This window comes from Chelon labrosus, assembly GCF_963514085.1.
Source record: "Chelon labrosus genome assembly, chromosome: 16".
NCBI lineage: Eukaryota > Metazoa > Chordata > Actinopteri > Mugiliformes > Mugilidae > Chelon > Chelon labrosus.
In genome coordinates this window covers 4,926,796-4,939,403 of record NC_140349.1, presented here as the reverse complement: position 1 = coordinate 4,939,403, position 12,608 = coordinate 4,926,796, and positions in this window count along the sequence as shown.

The following is a 12,608-nucleotide window of genomic DNA, read 5'->3' as shown; positions in this document are numbered from 1 at the left end:
GAAAAAAGAGGAAAAAAAAAAAAGTCGACTCTGTGTTTTTTTCCTTTCTTTGATTTATTTTCTCATAATCTGTCTCCATGGCGCTGTTTGGATGAGGTCTGTCATTCTCTGTCGCTGTTAATTTCAAAAACGTCTGCCAGGGATATCAAAAAAAAAAACACAGACTCTGTAGATTAGATGCTGATCGCTAGTGTGTCAGCATTTACAAGATGTACGCAAACTCTAAAACTAAACCGTGTACATTTACATTAATGGGTGGAAGCAAACTTTTTAAGATAAATAACACTGCTGCAAGTAAAATGAGCATAAGACAAAGACGTCAAAGCATACTCAACTCTGTCTTTGCTAATTTATAACAGAATATAATAAATAACAGGTTTCTTTATTAGGTAAACACTGATTTAATCTTAATTTAGTCGAATAGTTAATACGTCTTAACGGTTATGTCTGAATAAAGCTCTAACGGGGACATTCTGTTTTATTATTTAGTTTTTAACTAAAGTATTAATCAGCTACTTAGAAGATAATTAAAGGATTCATTTACTACGTATTTTAAGAGGAAGAAAAGACCCCGTACACTCATGTTGGGGCACAACGTGTTAAATGTCAAAGGCCGATGCTCCATCTGCAGAGGCTTGTGTTGATTCTGTGTGTAAATGATTAATCACAGCTTTTATTACCTTATTTTATTTTGTTTTATTACACTTCCTGATAAATACACTATATATAGATGGAAATAAATGTCTGGAAAAAAAAGAAACTTGAGCGTTGGAGGATTAAGACGCCGACCGTGAACCACAACGGCTCAGGTTTCCTTTCACTCGTTCCCTGTCGTCTGTTAAAGACGTAAAATGCAGCAGCTAATGATTCCTTTCAATTTTATATTTTTGTTTGGAGATTAATGAAGCTGCGTTCTGCGTCTTTCGTTGAATACGCGAGGAAACGCTCTTCTCCTTTTGTGTTTGACACCCAGATGCTCCAGCTGACAAATGGAAGCTGTGATGTTGCAGCTGCCAGTTATGAATGTGTGTATAAGGCTAAAAAAAAAAGAAAGAAAGAGGGGGAGTCGTCTGCCCCCTTGTTCGGCCCTTTTGCTCTTAGAAAGTTGGCTGCACAGTTCAGGGGCGGGCGGGGGGGGGTGATTCCTACCACTCGCTGTCCCCCTCCTCACCCCACTTCCATCCCATCCTTCCATCCCTGGGGGTGATTTCCGAACCTGCATCCCCATCCCATCTTATCCTTAAATTCGGAATCTGCCCGGAGCATCCTGATCCCTGCCTGCTGGAACTGAGGACGGTCACGCTCCCAGATTAGGGATTTCTGATGCAACTCTGGTCAGGACAGCAGCTCAGCCCTGCAGCCTGGGATTGTGTTTTGGCAGTGTGTGTATATATATATATATATGTGTGTGTTTGTGTACTTCTTGTGCATGTGTGTTGCTGCTACATGTGAGCGTATTCATGTGAGTGCTGCTGCTGCTGCTGCTGCTGCTCCAGGCAAATGCGTTTCGCCTCTGCTTGACTGGAAAGTCTTTTTTTTTTTTTTTTTTTTGGGAGAGAGAGATCGCGTTTTTATTCGGGCGTGCTCGTGTTGCACGCAGGTAAATAAAAGCCATCGTCTCTTGACCTCTCGAAGCAAGAGAAGGAGCACGCAATCTTAAAAAGAGAAAGAGGGAGCCGCGGAATAAGAGGAGAGGGAAGGGTGTGTTTGGCCGTTGCGAGGTGAGGTGGTGGGCGGGCGGGCGGGCGAGCGAGCGGGCGGGGCGAGGCTCGGGGCTCGTAGGCAGGAATCGGCGGCCTCTGCGAAAGGGCCTTCAGTGTGCGCGGGTCTGGCTACCCCCTCTGCGGGGCCCCGATCGATACAAACTCAGAGCAATAAAGCTTTCCCCCTGTCATCTCCACAGAATACAAAGCAGAGCGGGGAAGGGAAGAGGGGGGAGGGAGGGAGGGTGAGGAGGGAGCGAGGGATGGTGGAGGGGAGGGAGGGAAGCTGTTCCGCTAGCCACACCAATTTCCTAACCCCCCTTTTCACCTCCCTCTTCTTCTTTTCTCTCCCCAATTTTCAACCCTAACCACAAACCACCTCACCCTCCACCTTTCCCTTTACCTCCCAACACCCTCCCTTACTTCACCTCCTTCTCCTTCTTCTCCTTCTTCTCCCTCTCCATCCTCGGCCGATTCGACAGACACGCTGCCTGTATTTTATAATTAATGCTGTTTGAATAAATATGCTTAATAATTCATCGTTGTTATTTAAGGAGAGATTGATGGATTGACCGAGAGAAAGTGTAAGAGAGAAACAGAGCAAAGATCACATCTGGGGAAAGGTGGGAAAAGGACAGAGAGAGGAAACAAATGCAGCAGCGTGTGATGAGGGAGAGAGAGAGGGGTTTAAATAGAGGGGGGTAGGTGCTGTTAGCAGAGAATGGGGATGGGGGTGATGGCCATAGACGGAGGGGGGAAGGGAGTGGAGGTATTACACTGAGCGAGAGACGGATGTGTCGATGGAGGTGGGGGAAAATAAGGAGGAGATGGAGGTGTGTGTGTGTGTGTGTGTGTGTGTGTGAGAGGTGGGGGGGATATTTAACGGGACAGGAAAGGAGAGGACAGGAAGGGGTAAAGAGGTCAAATAAGCGCTCTGTTTAATTGGGAGCCAATTTAAAGTCGGGTCCAATCGATAAACCTGTAAACCCAGCCATCTAACGGCTCGCAGCACGCACCATAGATCACCGGGCATCCACGGCTGCAGGAGGAGGCGGCGGCGGCGGCGGTGGCGGTGGCGGGCTGGTTTCAACACGCCTTACTCATCCATTCATTCACTCGTTTGCACTTGTAGAGCTACACAGACTACCGGAGCTGGCGTTTTCTTCTCGCTCACCGAGACAGAATTAAAGGCGCGCGCAGTTCATCACCGTGACAAAAACGTGGAGGGGTTTGTTTCTTTTTCTCAGCCTGAATCCAAACACTCTGAACATAAATATCCCCGCGGTCACATGACAACCTCATAACTCCAAATTGAAGGATAATATGATCTTCTATGGGTGGAGGAAAAAAATTCTGCCACGCTTGGACTTATGAGATCCTTTCAGCCCCCGCCGGATAAATGTGGTGGTCAAGCTGAAAGGGAGACTGCAGGATTTCGATTCAAATCCTCACCGCAAACACGAGCGAAAACCAGTTGATCCGCGGGCTTCTGTGTCAATATTTGAGTTTTTTAATATTATTTCGCTCACATTTTATTTCTCTTAGCAGCTTTTAGGCATTATTTTCAAATTTTTGACACTTTCTTTGTCATTTTTTTGAATATTTCTTGCTTAAAATCTCAATCAAATCACGCTCGGAGACCTATTTCGTGTCTCTGAGGTCTCCCGCCGTCTCATTTTTATTTATTTTTTTATTTTGCGGCCATCTCTCTGTCCACCCTGTGGGTTCATTCTGTCATTGACTCCGTTGCACACAATCTAGCCCCCTCCCTCCCTCATCCAATCACTCACACACACACACAAACCATCAAGGCGAGGCTGTGTGTCTTTGTTAGTCCAATTGTCACTATCTTTTCCTTCCTCCTATTTCCTGTGAGGATGCTCTGTCACGCTGCACTTCTCTCTGTTCCGTCCGTGTCCGTTTTATTTATTATCGTCAGCCTATTTTTTCGCCTTAAATCTTTTATAATTTTAGTCGCTGTTCTCTGTTTTTATTAATCCACCCATTCGTTCACTCTTCCTCTTCTCTTATTGGGGGTATTTTTGCCTCTAATTCTGTTTCAGCAGCCCTCATCATTATTTTTTTTTCCACCTACACCTATTATCTCCAGATTTCTAAATTTTCTGTTGCCTGTTTATTTTGTTTTTGTCTCCTCTCATGTGTCTTCCCTCCTGTCCCATCACCATCACTCCCTCTGTTCTCTCCATCGCCCTCCCTGCCATTTTCCGTCCCTCAACTCCCCTTGTTTTCTCCCTTTGAAACCATCTCTGTCATGTCTCCTCTATTATCCCCCCCCCCCCAAATTTCCTAAATGTTCCTGCTCGTTGTCTTCATCCTTCTTGCTCATTTGTCCCCTCTTCCTCTTCCCTCCTCGTCCGCTCACTTTTTTTTCTGCCCTCCATCTTTAGACCCCGACGCAGGGATTCTGGAAAAAGGAAGTAGCACACAGTGGCCATTTCCTCCTTTCCCCTTGTCCTCCCTCGCTTTATTTCTCTGTTTCACATCCCTCCATCCCTTCATTGCGCTCCTTGGGGAGGGCAGTAATAATGGTGGAGGGAAGGAGAGAGGGAGGGCGGTGCGATTATTGTCTTGTCGGGAGTCAGAGGAATCGATCGGCACAGAAATATGTGGTGCGAGAAAGAGGTACTGTATCGGATATAATAAACACTCTAGAGACATATTCGGAAAGCGCTCGCCCCCCCCGTGCACGTCCACATGCATGCATGCAGCCGACGCGCACACACACACACACACGTTTAATCTCACGAAAAGGTACGCTTGAGCACAGGACATCATACGGATGCAGTACTTTTCCAGTTGTGCATAAACTCATTGAGACACCAATATGAATCAAAAACAAATCATTGTCTGAGCACGGTGTTACTCATTTACTCCCGGGGTGCAGATTTAATGCAGCCTGCTTATGAAATACTGTAGACTGTGCACGGAGGAGGCGCACAGTATTAAGATATCAGATTATTATCTTACAGAGCTGTAAAAACTGAGCAGGTGTCCTGAAATGGTTTTAATCGTCTTGGATGTATCTGACCGTATCTTTCTCCTTAAACTGTTTTTATTATCTGTAAAACGCTGACTTTTGCGTTGACGTTAAACTGCAACCATGAAAACACCGCCTTGACAACCTATTAAACCTTAAACATCCCGATCCATCGTAGCGTTTTAGCTCTTGACAACTGTGAAACCATCGATCGCGTCGTCATTAAGAACGAGTGTCAAGTGTGATTTCTATTCTGGTTTCACCCCCTTTTTTTTTTTTTTTTTTTCCCCCTCGTGTGACAGTGATATAACGTGATCATCACCTGGACGACAAAAAAAGAAAGCCTTTAGTGCATCCTGTTAGAGTGTAAACAGCAGCGCAGACATTAGCATGCAGCGGTTTGTTTGCCTCTCAGCGAAGCCTCAGCTACAGGCAGGGAAACATGTTTATTCTTAATGATTAACACTCTCACAGGTACACACCGAACATGTGAGCGGCACGCACACACACACTACTGCACACGTGTGGACACCCATACATGCGCACACACACACACTCAGTGATCTTTCATTGCTGTTGCCTGGCAACGGGTCTGTGTGTCCTGTGCTAGCAGAGCGCTGTCCAGTGGTGCCATGACCGCTGCTGCTGCTGCTGACCACTGCTGAAGGAGAGGCAGAGGAAAGGTGGAGGAGAGAGGAGGAGGAGAGGTGGAAGGGATGGAGGGATTACAGTGTAGAGGCAGAGGCGGCAAAGGAGAGAGAGAGAGAGAGTTTTAATGACAGGGAAATTAGAAATAATCTGGTGTAAATCTGAAAAAGGCACGTTTAATCTGTCAGAGTAGCATCCTGGTGTCACCGTGACGAGGCCTGCAGGAAGAAAGACACGGGGAGGATGTTAGGAAGAAGCAGCTTCTCAAAAACTACTTTAAACCAGGTGGTAAAATTGTTGAATTCAGATGAAATAGTGTGAAAATGATTTGTTTAATTCAGTTTACAGGAATAATTTGTCTGAGGATTTGATTAAATAACAGGTTTTGCTGAAAAATGACACTAAACCATCTTTTCTTTTCTACGCTCTCTGCATCAAATCTGTCCTATTCTTCTACTAATTAAATCCAGACCTTTTATATATTCTTTCTACATACTATATATTTTATATTTATATGTTTATCTCACCAAACACTAAGACAAATTCCTCAGATGTTTTTGGCGTTCTGCATAAGTTTTCCAGAACTAAGGTGCACTTAATGAAAATTAACTCCACTAAGATTCAGTTTCATGGCAGCACAGGAAATATTTTTAAAGAGAACGGAGGACAACCCAGGACAGAAAGTGACGTTCAACGGTGGGACATATTAAAAGGGAGAGGCGGAGAACGTGAGGGGAAGGAAAGACGGGATGCTAGAGATTAAATTTGACAGAGAGAGGCGGACGGCAATGAAGGAATTAAGAGGAGGCAAACGGGTGGAAGGGGGTTTAGATGGAAGGGTTGTGGAGAAGTTCAAGTGAGATGCTCACGTCGGAGGCAGAGAGGGAAGGATCAGAATAAATCAAAGATGGACCGAGCGGAGGACAGAGGGAGGTGGGAGGTGAGGGACAAAGCGAAGGAGCGGGGATGCTAATCGGACGTGTGCAGGTGGAGCGCCGAGCACAGACTGGGTTAGTCTGGATGTCAGGGCAGCGTGAAGGGGCAGAAACCATGCTGCAGCTAACCGGTTAGCTTCTCATCCTGGATGACTGTCAGCAGCACAGCGTTGCTTTCTTGTATTTTTTTTAGTTTTCTAAAAACAAGAGCCCTGGAAGACGTATGAAACTAATCATTTGTGTAGAAAGAAGCTTCTACTTCAGCTGGGTGGAAGTTAGAAGAGCAGCTGTCTTCTCTTCAGACTGAGGATGTTGGTAATTAGAATAAGTTTAAAGAGCATCATAAGGTATGAGTATAAATATAGATGAGTATAAAACATAGATTGTATACACAATCACATATATATCCAACAATTTGTGAGTGTTGTGAGCAGTAATTATGGCATCAAATGTAGAATATTAAATAAAAATGAACTCAGTAGAATGATTTAAAAGTATAAGGTCATTGTAGATCACGAAGCTCCTACAGTGACTCTGCTGCAGCTTCGTCGCTGATATGAAGCCGAATTTATTCTCATTAAACGCAAACAAATGTGTCCACGTCCTCTGAGCTCTGTCCTCTGAGTTTTGTTTGCCTTCAGCCGCGTGTCGGTCATTAAAATGAGACACGACTACGGCTACGGCGGCTACGAGGTTCAATTTAAACGTCGCTGAACTTTTTCTCGCATTAAAAAAATAAATAAATAAACCTGTTAGTCAGTTTAAAACGCCTGGAAGTTTTAAAGACTTTTGTTTTCCTCTGTTTTATAGATCAAATGTTTAAAGATCAAGGCTTTATTTCTGTATAATGTGCAGGTAACGGCAAATGAGCAGGTCAGAAGTTGAACAAGATAAAGAGATGAAATATAAAATAACTGAACTATGAATAGTTCAAACTGCACAGTAACTTATGTGAAGGATTGAATATGAAGAAGATGTACAATGGTACAGAGTTAAATAAATAAATTTAATCAAACTTATTCAAAGAAAAGAACTGTGTGTTACTGCCCTGACCTTGCCCTTGACTTTCGTTCATACTGCATCTGTTAAATTAGTAAATTAAACTCTTACATTTTATATTAGATATTACTCTATAGCATTAAGAGAATAGAACATTTTATTTATTTATTAAATCCAAGAAAAGGGATTATAGGTGCTTTTTAAAGCCACATAAATAATCAACAAATATCAGATTATTCCTCTGGTTATTTCTTTCTTGTCATTTTTTCCGTCCAACATAAAACACTAGAAGTGAGACCTGATAAAAGTTTAATTAGTGTCCGTGATAAATGATTGTTTTCTGCAGCTTTCATCTCGTTTCCCGTTTAAATGTTCCACCGTTGCGGCCTTTCTCTCGTCGGCGCTGCGGGTGCGTTTGTTTTTGGTGGCGGATGTGACAGGGGGGGACAGGTGGAAAAGGCAGCAGCTTGTTTGTGTGCGACTGCGAGGGCGCGAGGTGGCCGAGACCATGTGCCTGACCTTTGACATCCACACGCCAAACAGCGGCGGCGGCGACCCCCCCTCCGCCCCACACCCCACACCCCCACCCACAACACACACACACACACACACAAATGAACCCACGCGCCGTCTGTCACTGGCCCCTGACAGGCGTGACCGGGGCGGGGTGGGTGGGCAACAAGGAGGGAGAGTGGAGGGGAAAAGGAGGAGGGGGTGGCGTTGAGTTTAGGACCCCCTCCAGCCATGCTAACCCCCCTTCTTTTCCACTCATTCCCTCTTTTCTAATTCCCTGATAGTGACCCTGCGCCCCCCCCCCCCCCCCCCTCCCTCTCTCTCTCGGGCCGGCCATGTCAACCCCACAAGACAGATACATCATCTGCCCATCGGCCTCTTTCTCCCTCTCTGTTATTAGCACTGATAGGATGAGCAAGAAGAAAAAGGAGAGGGGAGGGGCCTCACATCTGAGCGACTCCCATCAAATCCAAGGTGGAGGTGTTTTTGGGGACTGTAACTTAAATTTAGAAAAAAATAAAAAATGAGACCGAGGGACTTCCAGACGTGGGACAGCTTGCTCCAAACCCCGATCAAAGACTTCGTACTGTGACATTTTAGGGGTTCAGGGCGTTTGATTTGTTGATTTGTTGCCATACATGAGGTGGATGGGGGGGTGGGGGTTAAAAGGCTCCATGGCCAGAGGGGTTAGGGGTAGCTGAGGCGTGGAGGAGTTGGGGGGGGAGATGATGAAATGATTTTATGGGCTCTCTCTCCTCATAGGGAGGATGTTTCATTTAAATAGTGTGTTTCTGTAGTAACAATAGAAACAGGTGTAGTACTCAACAGCACTATCAGTACTTGTAATCTTAGTAGTAGCAGTAATACTAGTAGTAACAATAGAAGTATTTTTAAGGTGTTAATAATAAGTATTTTTGGTTCAATTTAGTCATTTATAAGCCCAGTAAAGTCTGGTTAACACACTTCTGCCGTGTGAAGTATTTAATTCGATATGAAGGACATTTAGTAATGGAGTATTTCTAAATACTTCTCTGGTGTTTTTGTACTTCAAACCTTATAAAAGGAGACGGTTTGTAGCTGAAGGTCGGCAGTTACAAAATCTTCACTGGTTCAGATTACAGCTTCTATCATGTGTCCTTCATTTCCTTTACATTTATCAGAGATCAAATGTCTGAGCTGAACTATTTCTGCACTTTATGAATGAATATTATTATTATTATTATTATTAGTCCTTAATACTGGAGAGGAAAGATGCTTTATTACCGTTTGTACGTATGGACACACTCAGACCCTCCTGCAGAGCATGTCTGAGCGAGTGCTGCCACCATCTGGTTTTAATGTGCAACTGCAAATGATTCTCTGCAGACACAAAGTTCACTCAGTCTGCGCTCGCCATTTCATTAGGATCAGTCTTGCACTAAATCTTATCTTCATGAAGGTATTCAGCATTCATTTTAAATAACCCAGAGAGCTCTTGATTCAGCTGTGTTTTCATTTTGTAGCCTGTGATTTGTAGTATTTTTGACGTTTTGATCAGTGTGCTAGATTTTTAGTGTTTAATTCAATCCTGTTTAAAAGTGACACAAACCTGCATCCTCCAAAATGATGATCCAGTCGAGTCACCACCTTTCTGACACCGCTTCAACGTCAGCTGAAAAATAGAGCAATCATGAAGGAGGATTTAGTGCAGGATCGTTGTATTAGAATGTATTATTAGTGTATTTTTCCTGTTATCATATGAAATCAGATAGATTTAGATTTTTGCATTTTGATCCCAGGTACAAAGTTTTATCAACATGACGATCTTGAACAGATTATATTTCGAGCACAATCATCATCTATGTTGGCATTATTATAAAGTATTCTAGAGTTAAAAGAGGAAACCCAAAACACAAGTACAGTTTAGTTTTATTCACACAGCAATTCATGTTTTCTCTAGATGACGTTTTACAGAACTCAAAGCCTGAAACCTGGCTAAAGGAAAAAAAAAATAAAACTCCCTTTAAACGGGAAAAAACCTTGAGCAGCTTAAGGCCGGCGGGAGAGAGAGGCTCGGGGAAAAAAATAATATGACGAACAAAGCAGCAGAAGCAAGCAGATGCATTTATAGATACATCTGGGTATCACTGCTCTTTTTTTTATTTTTATTTTCCACCATTTTTATGTTATTTATTTTCATCTTTTCATCTCCACTTCCTCTGACCATACCTTGAACATCTCTGTGACCCTGATGATGAGATTACCACGCATACGACACTCACACTGGGCTCACATATAACATCCATATATACATGTATATAATGCGTTTTGAGTTTCAAGTCGTTCTTTCATTCTTTCTTTCACGTTCACTGGTTTTTATCGGTCATCATTTTTATAGTTTTCACTGTAGTGTTCACTGAATCACTCTGGGATGAAGTTTTAACATCCTTCCGCGTCCTTTCTGGATGAACTGGTAACAAAAGATGAGCCGTTGGTTTTTAAAAGTGTTGAGCACAACATGGTAGAGAGTGAGCACAACAAAGACAGAAAGTTAAATCACAGAGCAGGCGGTGAAGGAGGGTTTTATCCAAGGTGGAAGCTGCTAGACTAATGTCTGGTGCTCAGGTAAGCAGTTCCTGTAGCTTCCTGGACCAATTAACCGCTGCAAGCCCAGAGGTGACCACAACCAAGAAGCCACAGCAGAGGTAGTTAGGATGATATCTGCCATGAAAGGTTGACTCTTAATCCCAGCTCCGCCTTCCGGAGTCGATAAAGTTTACATTCAAAGAGCTCAATTAGACTTGGATATCATCCGTTTTGCTTGCAGAGCATAAAGTTTTTGCTTAGCAGAGGATTCGTCAGGTCCTGTTTAATGAAAACAGGAGGAGATTCTTGTATCCGCCTCTTAATCACGGCTCCGCTTCCGCGTCTTCTCTCCAAAGATAAATGAACTCGTGATGAGCATTTGTCGCAGACGTAATCTCCACTCTGTTCTTTCGCATTCGAATGACTCCTGATGGTATTGATTTCAGCTGAACTTTGACCCCTCGGAGTTGTAGAGGAGGAAGTTGATCTCTCGTTCTGGAAGCTTCATCCTGCACCGTGTGAGAAAGCGAGTGATTTTCAAAGAGACAACACGATTATTTAAAACATAAATACACTTAAAACAAGACGTTACAAAGTGATTTACATAAAATGATAATAAAATATGTCCTCAAATGTAGAAGACAGGCTTTTGCACGGCAGCCCTTGCTCAGAGGTACGTATGCTAAGGGCGAAGTGTTGTTCAAGTCCTCCGAATCAAACCCTCCTGTTCCAGGCCTGCCTCTCAAAAGACAAATATCCAAATTTCCTATTTATTTAACATTAATGCAAGTATCTTGTTGGTCAGCCGTGCTAGCATTACATTACATACCCGTGTGTATTATCCCTGCCCCTGTCTGATGTCTGATGTGGATCTGTGTGTGTGTTTCCTGCAGATATCAGGATGTCCAAAGCTTCAGGGGAGGAGAAGCCTGGGGCTGACTATCCAGGGGACAGTTCAGGTACAACGCGCACAAACTTAATGACACGAGTTCAGTCGTGTTTTAGTTTTCTGAGAATTTATTTATTAAAGCAGGAGTGAACATGAACTATTCTGTTCCATAGAACTGTTAACCACAGTCTGATCTTATCACGTTCTCTCCTGACTAGTGATTCCTTCACAGTTGTGCAGACTGTGACTAATCTGTCGTTTATTTGTGTTTCAGACTCTGACAGAAACAGCCCTGATGACCAGGTTGGTATTTTACTTTTGGCTCTTTTTGGAATTGATTTGTTTTTAATCGCTGTACGATTAAATATAACAAATAATTCACCTTTTCTTAATTTTTTTAAGATGTTTGTTGTCATAGGCACGGTAAAAACAGCACTTACTTTGCAAATCTCCTTTACTAACGATGCTGAATAAATAAAAGAAATATAAAACCTGCAAAAATACTTTAAAAAACAAGGTGCAAGAGAAGTCTGTTAAACACTAAAAAGCTTAAAAGCTGAGTTTAAAAAGTGCTCTGTGCGTTGTGCTACAGTTGTGCGTCGCAGTAAATAATAAAACATTGTTAATCTTCGTAATATCAGATCATAACAGCATCATTTACTGTTAACATCCACTTTAGAGAGTTTTAAACACTTTTGCTTTTTCAAATGACACAACATGACTGTGAGAATAAATCTCCATTTATGAGCCCGTCTCATAAAGTAGCAGAGTTTTGGAGAATTTTTCTCTCATTTTGTGCAGATTAACATTTCTTAAAACGCTGTTAAGTCCACCGTCCACAGTCCTGAGTGTGCAGCGTCGGCGATTTCACGTCTGTCGACTCACGCCGCGCGAAACCGTTTCTAATTGTTATTGTTTGGTGCGAGGGTGAGAGTAGCTGTCCCCAGGAAACTGCGATACGCTGGAAACCCGTGGCCGCAGATTACAGCGTGGCGTTTCATCTGAATGTGTCATCCGTTCGTATCGATGTTGTGAATGTGTGTGATTTATTTCGTGTGTTTGGCTGCAGGTCCAGACAATGAAAGCGAGCCCCTTCAGCCTCTCCCCAACAATAGCTGGCAGCAAGGTGAGCCGGTTCAGACATGAAATGTGTGTGTGTGTGTGTGTGTGTGTGGTGTGTGTTTTTATATACTTGTGAGGGACAGTTTTTATACAATACTAAAGTTGTAAGGACATTTTGTCATTATAGGGACAACTTTTTAGAGTTAAAGCTCAATTTTAGGTGTGGATTAGGGGATGAATTATGTCATTATGAGCTCATTACATCTCATAAAAACAATAAATACTTTCAGCAGCTT